Raw genomic sequence first — 14,202 nt, 5'->3', positions numbered from 1 at the left:
GAGTTCAGCTTGAAAGTTAGCACGTATAGCAGGGACTTAGTTTTCTTTTACAGTTGAGTCACATGATGATGATATGAGTATTTCTAGCATTCACACTCCGGATTCAAATATTGTAGATAGGTGCATGAAGTCAGTTGGTATTGTTCACATTACTCAGGTGAGAAGTTTACTTGAATTGCCAGATAGTTTTCGTTCATGGATTAGATGCTGGGATCCTTATCTTAGTACTTGGGATCATTTTGACCAGAGATATTTATCATTCCTTGGTAGTAGTATCTATTGCACCATCATGGACTTGATTAGTAGTTTTCCAGGTGTAGTTCTCATCCATGCCAGCAACTTGTTTGATGCTAAAATTAGTTTTTACACACCTGTGTTGGGCATTGTTCATATATCTAGTCGACCATTCTTGTTGGAATGGGTTGATGATCTCTCAGATCTGACAGAGTTTACAGAAGAGTCTCAGGATCTGAGTATTACAGATGATAGCTATTCCGAGGTTACTCCTTTGGACAATGTACCAGGGATAGAGTATAGGAGTTTGACTAGTCGACACAATCATGTGTCTGGACACTTACTTTTTTTACAATTTTCATCAATGACAATCTTGTGCTAGAAGACTACAATGGACTACACAATGACCTAACATGAGTGTGCTACTAATTTTGACAATATTCAGTGCATATATATGATCCAAGCATGAGAAATGAACACCTACAGCCAACCGACATTTTTACAAATAGTTGGTATGCAAACTAACTAGCTAATAAATAATGATATTAAATTGCTTAAATGACACCAGCAACTATTATCTTCTTAATTGCAATGAAAATTACAATGCTCATGAAATATGGCCAAGACTTCGGCATTTACATGAATTACAAAATGATAATGCTGGTATAATGCACACTTACAGCTGCAAGCTTATAACACCCTAAAAATCAATACTAACAAAAGAACCTGGTTGTAGATGGCTGTAATAATTTTCTTCAATGCTGCCCCTTCTGCTTTTTTTTTCCGATTTTCTTTTTCGAACTGCTTTTTCAGCCTGCTTTTTCGGTTTCGCTTTTTTCACCTGCTTTTTCGGCCTACTTTTTCGATTCCGCTTTTTTGGCCTACTTTTTCGATTCCGCTTTTTCAGCTTGCTTTTTTCGTATCTACTTTTTCAGACTGCTACCCTATTGAATCTCAAGACCATATCTTTCAATGGTGTCAAGATTTCTAGCTTGAAGGGATTTTTTCCTTCAAACTATTGAGACATAATCTCCAGAAAATTTTCCAATTTCTTTGATATTTCCAACCATGCTTAAAAGAAGCTCTTCCATTACTTTTATAGTGTTCTCACAAGAGCTCCATCCTTTGTTTTCTCAATGTGGGATAAAACATAACTCCTTTTATGTAACTTATGTCTCCAATATGTTACAAAATAAAAGGAACTCTTTTAATTTAAATATTTTCCACAAACTATAGTCTATGTATTAATAAAGTTAAATATTTAAATTTAACTTTATAAAATAGCTTTATCAATGCAAAAAAAATCTTATCAATGATAAACAAGTCTTCTTGCCGATTTTAAACAATTACCATCGACATACCGCTGCCACTGGATGTCCGACCATATCCAAGATGACTTACTATAAATAGTAAGTATACCCAAAGTTGCCTCAAAACCACTCAAAAAGACTTGGAACTGAAACTATCTAGGCCAAATGGTCTTTAAGCCCCTTTAATGTCTTGGTTAGCCTATGGGACCATGGGGAAATAGGCTAATGACAACATCATGCTATGAATGCTAAAAAGGGGACATTACATGGCCTAAACTAAGATTGCCTATCTTCCACTATTTTCTTAGTCAGGCTTGAAAGACACATTTCTTTATTTATTCTTTTTCTTGTCTTTGCTCAAGTATCCTTTTATTGTAACCTTAATTAGATAAACAATATACTATATCATCAATGTATTACTTGGTCTTAGTGCTCCTTTTATACACCAAATCACTCAACCTTTCTCTAGTTACTCTTATCATCCTTTCTTTTCAAATCATTTTCATTAATCAATCAAATGATAGCATTTAGACCAAATTAGTTTTGTCTCACCAGTAAGTAGTAGGTTTGACATCAGTGATAAAATAATGATTGTTCCATGATATTTTTATACTTCAACAATCTTCTTTTTCAATAATCTCCCTCTTTGGCATTGATGGCAAACCAATATCAAAAACAATACCAATAACAAACTTAATACATTGTATTGAAATATCTCTCTCTATCAGTATCTTTCCTTCTTATGTAAAGGATATAGTCTCTTCTTCTTCTTCAGATATTTAATGTAAACTCTTCTTCTTTCTCTTTCACATATTTCTCTCTCTTCCCAATCTTTCTCTCTTTTTGGAACTAACTATCCTTCATATTTGATAATGCTATATTTCTCCCTCTTTGAAAATAATGCCAAAGACTTTTCATCTTTTCATGTAGATATCAACAATTCAAGTTCTCCCTCTATCACCTTGCATGTGACTATAAATCTTTTGTTTTAGCTCCTTCCTTACTTCAGGTAGTTCTTAAAGTAAGATCCACTACATCAAGTTGTAAAGTATGCCATTCAACTTAGTTGATGCAAGGCACTACTCTTGCTTCTTAAGTAGCTTTGGATAGGGGTATCTCACCTAGCCTACCTCTAAGATTTTCATACATCCTTAGGTAAATCCTTTATGAATATATTAGCTATTTGTTCTTTTGTATTCACACATTCTATTCTCACTTCTTTGTCCTAAACCAACTCTCTCAAGTAATGATACTTGATTGCAATGTGCTTTGTCTTTGTATGCATCATAGGGTTCTTAGATATGTTTATAGCACTTGTATTGTCACATTAGATTACCATAGGTTCAGTGATTTCTTTCTTCATTCCTTTACGTGACCATTTGATCCATACCACATTTTTACAATTCACTACAACAAGCACATATTCAACTTCAATAGTACATTGTGAAATACAACTATATTTCTTTCTAGTCCAGGGAACCAATCTTTTTTCCTAATAAAAATGATCCACCACTTGTACTTTTCCTATCATCAATATTTCTAGCCCAATCAGCATTTGTATAGGCTCTCAATTTAAACTTGTCATTCTTCTTACAATATAGACCATATTCTTCTATACCTTTCAAGTATCCCATAATCCTTTCAATAACAATTAAGTGATTCTCCATAGGATTTTCTTAAAATCTTTCAACAATCCCAATAGCTAGTGCTATATCAGGACTGCTATGAACTATATATTACAATTTTTCAATCATAGACCTGTACAATTTGATTTACTTTAGCTAAATCATCAGTTTTGGATAGTTTATGTCCTATCACCATGGGAGTACTAACTGGTCTTGAATCTTCCATTCCAAAAGTCTTGAAGATTTCCTTTATAGACTTGGATTGAGTAATGTAAATACCATACTTCATCTAATATACTTGTAATCCAACAAAGAACTTTATTTCTCCAAACATAGACACCTCAAATTCTTTCATCATTTCATTTTCAAATGTTTTGCACAATGCATTTTGTCCTCTAAACATGATATCATCAACAAATATTTTAGCTACTAAAATTCCTTTACCTCCTTTTTTCTTCAAGTATAGATTATTGTTGTCATTAATCTTCTCAAAACCAATCTTCACAAGATAATTATGTAGTCTTTCATACATACTTTGGGATCTTGCTTTAAACCATATAAAGCTTTGTGCAATCTACACACCATATTTTTGTTGTTTGGATCAACAAATCCCTCAGGTTGTTCAATTTAAACCTCCTCTTCTGGTATACCATTCATAAATGTTTTCTTAACATCCATTTGATAAAATTTGAATCTTTTATAAGCAGAATAAGCAAGCAGAGAGTTCTTGCTCCTTCCAATCTTGCAACTAGGGAAAATGTCTCTCCATTGTCAATTCCCTCTTCTTATGCATAACCTTTTTAGACTAACCTTGCCTTATTCCTTGTTACTTCACCATTCTCATCCAATTTTTTAATGTACACCCACTTTTTTCAATAACATTCTTGTCCTCTGGTCTTGGTACTAGTGTCCATGTTATGTTCTTCTTAATCAAATCAATTTCTTCTTTCATGGCTTGACTCTAGTCTTCATTCTCTAATGTATCCTTCATTGATTTAGGTTCATGTATGCTTAACAAACATGTTTCATTCCATAATTTATTCCTTTTCATTAGTCCATCCTCTTTTTCTCCAATGATTTGTTCAGCAGAATGATGTCTTCTGACATATTTTGATAATCATAGCTCTATTCTTCTTTCAACAATAGGTCATTCATGAAGTTCAATCTCAGGTTCACTATGAACTTCTCTATCAGGTAACTTGACATTCCTTTCCTCTAAACTAATCTCAACATCAAAATGTACCTCAGCTTCTCGTTGTGACTTGGCTCCTGAATACAACTTGACATCCATATGTGACTCAAAAATAATTGATTCTTGTTGATTAGCACAGTATCATCAACATTAGTAGACATACCTTCATAGTAGTACATAAAGTTTTTTTAATTCTTAGGTCCCTTCTTTTTTTCATCTTCACGTATTTCTGTATATTCATCAAATTTTTCATTTTCACTTTTCACAACTTTGTTAGTGTTAGTATTTAAATACTTATAAGCTTTACTTCTTGTGGAGTATCCTAGGAATATACCTTCTTTACTTTTGGCATCAAGTTTACCATTTTCGATGTCCTGTAACACTTGCTTCCAAATACCTTAAAATATTTGACATTGGGTGAGTGTCCATACTATAATTCATAAGGTGTGAAATTTGTACCATTCTTGACTTGTACTCAGTTCAAGGTATAGACAGTTGTACTGACAGCTTCTCTCCAATATTTCAAAGAAACATTCTTCACCATCATCAGTGTTCTAGCATAATTCATCATAGATTTGTTCCTCCTTTCAACTATGCCATATTGTGGAGGGGTCCTAGATGCAAAAGTTTGTCTTTTGATTCCTCTATCATTGTAGAAGTTATTAAATTAATTTGATGTAAATTCTACACCTCTGTTAGATCTTATACATTTTCAAATTTTATTAGTTTCCTTTTTAACTTTTTCTAGATACCACTTAACATTTAAAAGGCATTATATTTTTCTTTCCAAAACATCACTATCATGATTCTAGATTAATCATCAACAAATAGAATAAAATACTTGTCAGCTTTGTAGCTTTGCACATCAATTGGTCTACATAGGTCTGTATGAACTAATTCCAGAAGTTCTTTTGAAGTGTGAGTCTTACTCTTAAAACTAGATTTTGTCATCTTGCCTAATTGACATTGTTTACAAATCATATTCCCAAGTTTCATCAATTTTGGAAAAAAATTGACTCTCTTCATCTTATTGATACTAAACAAGGTGTCAAAATTTACATGGCATAATCTTTTGTGTCATAGCCACACATCATCAAATTGTACAAGACAAGTAGCTTCATTTATGTCAAGATAAAACAAATTACCTCTAGTCTGATCTCCACTTCTAATGAGTTCTCCATCAACATCATAGATCTTAGCCTCCTTCTATTCAAATTCAACTTTGTATCTTGAACTATTCAATTGTAAGACACTCAATAGATTATACTTAAGTCCTTCCACATAGTAAGCATTATCACATTGTCAATCTTATTGATCCTTTACCTTTTACTGGACAATATGCATCATTACCAAATCTGACACTATTTCCATTGTAATGCTCAAGGGTAATGAACTTACTTTTGTCACCATTCATGTGATGAGAACATCCACTACCAATGATCCATCTTTTACTTTTGGTTACAGATACTAATGTAGTTGCCTCATCTTCATCTGAATCATCTTTCATAGAAACATAGACAACATCATCATCATGATCATCTGATCCATCATTAGATTCTTCTTTAGCAAAGTAATAAGCTCTTTCCCTTGCCTTTATAGCCTTTGTTACTCTCATCTTTTCTACTTCTAAATTTTTCTTTATTTCTATTGTTTTTCTTCTTAGGACATCTTGCTGCAATATGACCAACTTCATTGCAATTAAAATATATGATGAGTAACTTACCTTTGTATTTTCCTTTTGCTCTATGAAATCTCCTAGCCAAAAATGCTTCTAATTCTTCTAGATCTTTATCATCTGTTTCACTATCACTAGCAACATGCTTGACCTTTTTCTTTCCTTTATGTTCTTTGAGCGTTAGCTTATCTTTGAAGGAAGAATCAATCTTCTTAGATTTGAAATTATCAAAATTTGAAAGTTCAAAAGCAATGATTCTACCAACTAGTCCATCGAGGGCCAGATCACTACCAAGAGTATATCTTAGTTCTTATAGAGAAGAGACTCTAATAGCATAGATGGGTAGTAGGGTTCTACCCACTTTTTTGATCATAGTCTTGCCTTCAATAATTCCATTTTCTCCTCTGATTACATTTACAACATCTTTGATTCTTGCACAATACTGGACCATAGTCTCACCTTCATACATTCTCATTTCATCAAAGTTTCCTCTTATACTTTCTGCTTTGTCTCTCAACACATTCTTGTCTCCTTCATAGATCTGCTATAGGGCATCCCATATTCCTTTAGAAATGGTACATGTTTTGATGTCTTCAAACTTTGAATATCTTAGGGTAGATACAATCTCCAACATTGCCTAATTGTGTTATTTCTTCTATTTCAGTTGTTTGGCAATTAGGGCTCTAACTACTTCAACATGTTTAGTGGTGATAGTTGTTTGTGCATAATCTCTAAGTCCACCTAGATGTAGTTTCATCAAGCTTTGCCATGCATGAAAATTTTTCCTTGTTTAACTTGGGCACCTACTTTTTTTACATTTTGATCTTTAGCTTCAAGTACCTTCCAAAATTTTCCTTCACAAGCACCAAATGCTTTGATACCAATTTTTGGAACACTTTAGAATAACTAAGAGGGGGGTGAATTAGTTATCCAAGGTCCAAATGTACAGATAAAAAATTTCAGTACTCAACAAATACATGTGCATGCATTGATCATCCTATATCTCAAATCTTAGTACATTACTGTCCTTGGTCAAATGAACTTTGCAGAAATGTAAACATGATTTTTGCACAAGGATTTAATGTGGAAACCTAATTTGGCAAAAACCAATAATATACTATCACTTTTCACTCTTCTAAAGTGAGCTCTATAAGGAGCCAACCATGTTAAAGGTTACAATGCACACTATTAAATATGACCTTGATTAAAAGATTTCAATCACCCTATTAGGAGTGAGCCTCATTAGAAGAATTTAAAAGATTCCATTAGAATGCCACCCTATTAAAGGATTTATTCATGACTATTAGGCCAACCTTAATCCAAAAGATTTTATCTAGACTAATATAGTTGTTAGAAAGTAACAATAGGACTTGATCTAATAACAAAACAACTCACTTGCAAATTACATATCCCTCATTCAGTCTTCCATTCCACTTGGCATTCATTCCCCTTTGTCTCTGATAGCTTTTTTGTCCTTCAAGCCTCTACCTCCTTAAGCCTTCATGCTTAGTATTCCCCACTATAGGTTCATTCCTTCAGCCACCAAATGAAGCAACACCACAAAAATCTTTTTCTTTCTCTGGTTCACACTATAACACTTTACTTCTAGCCTGTTATCTCCTTATATAGAGAATTTTAATCTTTTTTTACTTTATCAAAATTGGCCATCTTAGGGTTAGGTTAGATTCTACCCTCTTTTCCATTTTGTTCCCTTCTAGAAACTTCTCCTACAATCCTCTTCAAATTCATCTTCAAATGGTTTATCTTGAATTTTGTGCCACCAACTCATCATACTTATCTTCAACATGCTTCACATAATTCAAGAAATCAACTTTGTCGACTCAAATTCATCAAATCTGTGATCAAACTCTTTATATTGTCACTCGGCAAAAACATGTTGTTTGCTCAACAATAACTATTTTTTGATTCTCATTCAACACTAGGTTGCTCGACATGAACTAAGTCTTACTAGTGCTTGGCACATACTAAACTTTCTTTGCTTGACACATATTGAATTTTCTTTTCTTGGCTCATACTAACCTTTTGCTCAACGTAAACTGAGATTGCTCGGCTTCCATTGTTTGCTCAATTAGGCTTGGCAAACACATTTCTTTACTTAGTCTTCTGCTTGTTTTTGCTCAAGTATCATTTCCTTGTAGCCTTAAGTAGATAAATAATACACTATATCATCAATGTCTTACTTGATCTTAGTACTCCTTTTATACACCATATAACTCAACCTTTCTCTAGGTACTCTTGTTATCCTTTCTTTTCAAATCCTCTTCATTAATCAATCAAATTATAGTATTTAGAAAAAAATAATAATATCTCACCAATAATGACCAAATTTCTAAGACTCCAAGCCCTGGCCCCTCTATTTCTCCATCTGAGGGGAAGATAGAAATTCTAGTGAAAGAGAGTGGGGAGGTGATAACGAAAAATAGGAGGAGGTCTTGGAGGAATTTTAACACAAAAACTGCAAAATTAGGGATAGTCAGGGAGCCAATGAACCTCCAAGTGATGGAATACAATGATGGAAAAACCCACTTTGATGAACTCATTGATCCTGCACTGGTCGTTATCTTAGATAATGCAAGGGAAACTGGGTTTAATATTTTGAACAATGCAAAGAACAACATGATAGACAATTTTTGGTCTATCAAATGGTTGTTCCATGAAATTGAAGACCTTAAGGGGAAAAGAAGCTAGGAAGGAAGCCAGAGAATCAGCAATGACCAAGGGCACAATGAAGAGAAGAGAAGCTAGGATGGAAGCCAACAACACTGCAATGTCCAAGGACACAATGCTGACTAGGAGGACAGAATCACCAAGGTTGAACAAAGAGTCTAAAGGATGGAGTTCTCCCATTAGAACCTGGCTAATTAGGTGATTGCTACATTGAACACCCTAAATAAGAATATTAATAATCTGGGTGAATCACTGATGAGTGCTAGATTTTGTGGGGAAAAGATGGAGAAGGCCAACTTGGACATTAGGCAAGTTGAGGATGATTTGAAAGAAACCAGGGATCCGGTGGATGCTCAGAACCAGGACCAAGAGGACACAGACAACCAGAAGACCAATGAAGCTGCAGAGACCTTGTAGGTTCTCGATAAGGAGAACTAATAGTTAGTGCTTTCTTTTTGTCTCATCTTTTTCTAGTGTAGCTAATTTTTTGTATCCTGGCCATGGGCCTGTCATTTGGGTTTGGCTTTTGATAAGCAGATGCATTGTAGCTGGACTTTATTTAATATTTCTATTTCAGATATGTTGTAAATTTTTTTGGGTTTCAGGATCCCTGTAAAACCTATTTTACTTAATAAAAAAAAAACAATTATCTCACCAACAAGTAGTAGGTTTGACATCAATGAAAAAATAATGATTATTCCATGATATTTCTATACTTTCTTTTTCAACAAGTTATTATTTATGAAAGAGAAAAAGGCAAAAAGAAAATTTGAGCAAGACAAGGCTTAATAAGTTAGCCAAGGGAGCACTTGTGAACGTTGGAAGCATGGCATGGGATGTGTGGATTCATGCTTGTTCACTTGGATTGCTTGGTTGTGGCTATAGCTTTGAAGGGTTCCATGGTTGTATTTGTAGAACAAGATTTAGTATGCAAAGAACATTAACAAATAAAGTAAACATTCACAAACCAAAAAAACTAAATTCACATATATGCTTAGACAAAGAAAGCAAACAAGAAGTGCAAACCTCACAAGAGAAAACACTCCATGCTTTCTTGATTCTGTAGATGTGTCCTTTTGCTGTGGATGTATGCTCAAGATGCTCAAAAGTTGCTTCAATGGAGATGGGTAATGGCAAATTGGTAGCTTTGTGAGCTCTCAATTTGGCATTATAAGGGTAAGATTGATGGCTTTGGTTCTCAAAATAACATGGTAACTTTAGCTCAAAGATTGTTGATGAAATGGCTTGGGATGGGATTCAATTTATAGGCTAAGGGGTAGAGGGATGGAGGGATTAGATGCAAGGATGGATGAAGGCTTAAGGAGGGCTAAGATGCACTCAAAGGGGAGCACATGGATTGTGCTTGTTTAGCACCAATGGGAAGGTGACACTTGTCACAAGGAGGATGAGTGTGAGAGGGTAGGGTAAAGGGTTGGTTAAAGGCATGATGAGTGGGGTTGAGTATGTAAGAGGGATGTAAGAGGAATGAGTGTGGAAGAGGGAAGAGTGTGGAAGATGGGTGTAAGAGTCATGAGTGGGCTTGTAAGAGTCTTTTATGTTTTGTAAGAGCACTCATGACTTAGTGGTTGGGTTTTTTGAGGGGAGACTTTGGTTTGGATTAGGAAAGTCTTAAACTTGTTTAAGGAATGTGACAACATTAGGGGGTGGATTAGGCTTGGGTTTAGGATTAGATTAGGAATGTTAGAGATGTGCAAGTGGATGGCATTAATGAGGGTGGGTGAGTTAGTGGCTAAGCTTGGTTAGTATGGGTGGATGGGGTGGATTAGGCTAAATGGAGGATTAGAGATAGGTTAGGGGTTTCTGAATTTGAGGATTTCATTTATCAAATAGATTTATTTTAATAAATGGGGGTTTTTGGAATTAGATAGAAGAATAGGATTTAATTGATAAATAATAGATTATTTGATTTATCAATTAGGACTATAGATGATTAATTAAATTAATCAACTAGGGGATGACAAAGGATTAATTAAATAGAAATTTAATTAATAATGCCTTTTTAGATAACTAAATAGGATTACTAAAATAGTGTAATCAAATTTAGGTGTCTACAGTATTACAATGGTATTTTTGTTGAATAATACATGGTGATGGATGCTTTTGGAGGCTGGATTTTTTCCCTCAATGAGGGTTTCCTAGGGTGTATCTTGTGTCATATTTTTGTGGGTATGTTGTCTATTCTTTTCAATGTGGATTTTAATTACATTTTTATTTTAGATCTATTATGGGATATGTGAAAATGGTAATATTTTTTTTGCAAGTTTCCTTACAAGTGGTATCAGAGTTATGGTTTTATTATTGTAACTTTAGACTAAACCCATGAAAATGCATGAAATAATAAAAGAAAGGGAAAGATATATGAGTTTTGTAGGTTGTTTATTGCAGATATGAGGGTTTTATATATTTATTGTTATGATGGGATGTTGGCAAATTTTGGGCAAGTAAAATTGTTGATCAAAAGGGTTTTTTTGGATATTTTATTTAAATGAGGGTTTTGGGAGGAGCTTGTAGACATGACCTCCTAGGCAAAAAGAGACTTCACCATTGGATTTGGGTTGGCTTTTCCATAGATATTGATATATAATATGCCCTAGTTTGGCCATGTTGATAGAAAATGGAAAAAAAAAAAGAAGTTTCAACCCGTGATGGCTATCAAATTTAATCCTATCATAATTTTTGTCACAAAAATTAAAAAACACAATGAAAATGGTAAAAAATTACTATCTGAGTACAAAAGGAAAAAAAATGAGTGAGTTTTTGGTGAGTAAAGACAAAAGAAAAAAAAGACAAGAGTCGAGCGGGACAAGGCTTGAAAGGTTAGCCAAGGGAGCATTTATGAAGGTTGGTAGTATGGCATGGGATGTGTGGATTCATGCTTGTTCACATGGATTACTTGGTTGTAACTATGGCTTTGAAGGCTTCCATGGTTGTATTGTAATGGTATTTTTGTTGAATAATATATGGTAATTGATGCTTTTGGAGACTTGGTTTTTACCTCAGTAAGGGTTTCCTAGGGTATATCTCGTGTCACATTTTTTGGGGTATGTTGTCTTTTCTCCTGCATGTGGATTTTAATTACATATTTATTTTAGATCTATTATGGGTTATGTGTAAACTATTATATTCTTTATTGCAAGTTTTCTTTCAAGTGGTATCAAAGCTATGATTTTATTATTGTAACCCTATATTGAATCCATGAGAATGCATGAGAGGATAAAAGAAAGGGCAAGATATATGAGTTATTTATTGTTGATATGAGGGTTTTGAATTTTTTGTTATGATGGGATATTGGTAGATTTTGGACATGTGAAATTGTTGGATAAAAGAGTTTTTTGGATGTTTCATTTAAATGAGGGTTTTAGGGGGAGCTTGTAGAAATGACCTCCTGTGCAAAAACAAACATCACCATTAGATCCTGGTTGACATTTCCATAAATTTTGACATATAATATGCCCTAGTTTGGCCATGTTTAGAGGAAATGAAAGAGTTTTTTAGTTTCATCTTGTGATGGTCGTCAAATTTAATCCTGTTAGAATTTTCATCACAAAAAAATAAAAAATAATTGCAATAAAAATGGTAAAAAGATAATCTTAGTAAAATGGCCATAACTTTCTCTCAAGATATCAGATTTTAGACTTCTTATAGGTGTTGAAAAGCTAATTCAGAGATTTATAACTTGGCATAGGTTTGGTTCTATGATTTTGATAGGTTTTAAGAGCCTAAAAGTCAGATGTTGTTTATTTTGAGCACAAATTAGGGCATAACTTGGGCATATAGAGTCAGATTTTGGACTTCAAGTAGTAAACAAAAAGCTCATGGAGAGAACTACACATTGGTTTAGATTTGGTGAAAGTTTGACATGATTTATTTAGTGATATATTAATTTGAATAGTTTATGGTATATAGTGACTATGGTAGCATTGTAAGTTTATGACATTATATGTTTGAAGATTTAAGATTTGATATTTTAGATTGGTCTCATGATGATATGGTTATCAGTGTTTTGTTTGGATATATATGATGACTTGTTGGGTCTACAAGTTGTGCAGTGTTGTAAGCGGTCTATACCTATAGGTTACATTTATGGCTTGGTTATGGGTTGTCTTTGCCCATTGATCTTTCATTATTAATACATATTTAGATTAGTGGATTGGATTTGGGTTGTCTATGCCCTAAGTCACATGATTTTTTTCATGTAGAAGGGATAAGATGTTGTTACTAGGTACAATCATGGTGGAGGATTGTGGTTGACTATTTGATGCTAACAGGTTGGATACTTTGAGAGTTAGATGCTTGGTTCATGGATGTAATCATGGTGCTATGGATTTTGGCATGACATGATTGGATATACAGGTAAATCATTGATGTTCATTAGTTTGGATTCTTAATTTGGTTATGGTGGTATATCTTCTTGGTTGAGGATCATGGTTATTTGGTTTCTTTTGAGGAGCTCATGATGTGCATTGTGAGTTCTTTAATGGTTTGATGCCTTGGTCAATTCTCATGGTTAGAGGATGGTTTTTCATTATGATGTCATAGCTATCTTGGATACAAAGTTTAGTGGGAGCTTGTGATAGTGATGAGGTGAAGTGCAAGATTAGTTCCTGGTTTGGTTTGTATCTTCTTGGTTTGGAGATATTGGTTTCACTTGGTACTAATACTTTGGTTGTGTGAGTGTAGTCCTGAATGATTTTAATGAAGGAGATGGATTTTATGATACCATAGGTGACTTGGTACCATGTTTGAGTGGAATTTTTTGGCATTGATATATTTATTGAGTGTTTACAGATGTTGGAGGTTTGTCATAGATCTTGTTGTTATAGAAGTGTCTTTGACATTTGCATGGTGCACTTGTTATCTTCATGGTGTGTGAAGGTGGTTAGATCTTGAGGACTCATGGGGTTCTTGGTTATGTTCATGGTGTGTAAAGATGGTTTTCTTCATGGTATGTGGAGATGTTTTTTCTTCCTAGTGTGTGGAGATGGTTGCATCTTGAGGACTAATGGGGTTCTTGATAAAGGTGTGATTTATGCTTTCATTTGACATGTTATCCTTGAAGTTAGGATAGTTTCATTTTTATGTCATGGTATACTCTTGATACGTGTTTAGATTTTTGACATGTTATAGTATTTTCATATGGAGCATGTTATCTCTTTGGTTGAGATGGTTTAGATCATGTTCTCATGGTTATGTTCTTGAGGCAATAGTTGAAACTTTGACAATGATCTTGGTTTAGTTTTTTTTTATTGAGTACATTGATCATAAGATGGATACTTTATGATATAGCTATGTTGCATTTGGAGTTGGCATGCATTTATTGGTTACAGGTTCTCATGGATACTTAGAGATGGTGATGATGCTGGTTTCTCTTGGATTAGAGAAGTATTTGTTGGGATAATTATTTGGTTTCAGTAGGAAGTTCAAGGGGCATTCACATGATATGGAATTGAGAGGATA

This window comes from Cupressus sempervirens, chromosome 8 (assembly GCF_028749045.1).
Source record: "Cupressus sempervirens isolate cs-2001-9-10 chromosome 8, ASM2874904v1, whole genome shotgun sequence".
Taxonomy (NCBI): Eukaryota; Viridiplantae; Streptophyta; class Pinopsida; order Cupressales; family Cupressaceae; genus Cupressus; species Cupressus sempervirens.
This window is presented reverse-complemented; position numbering follows the sequence as displayed.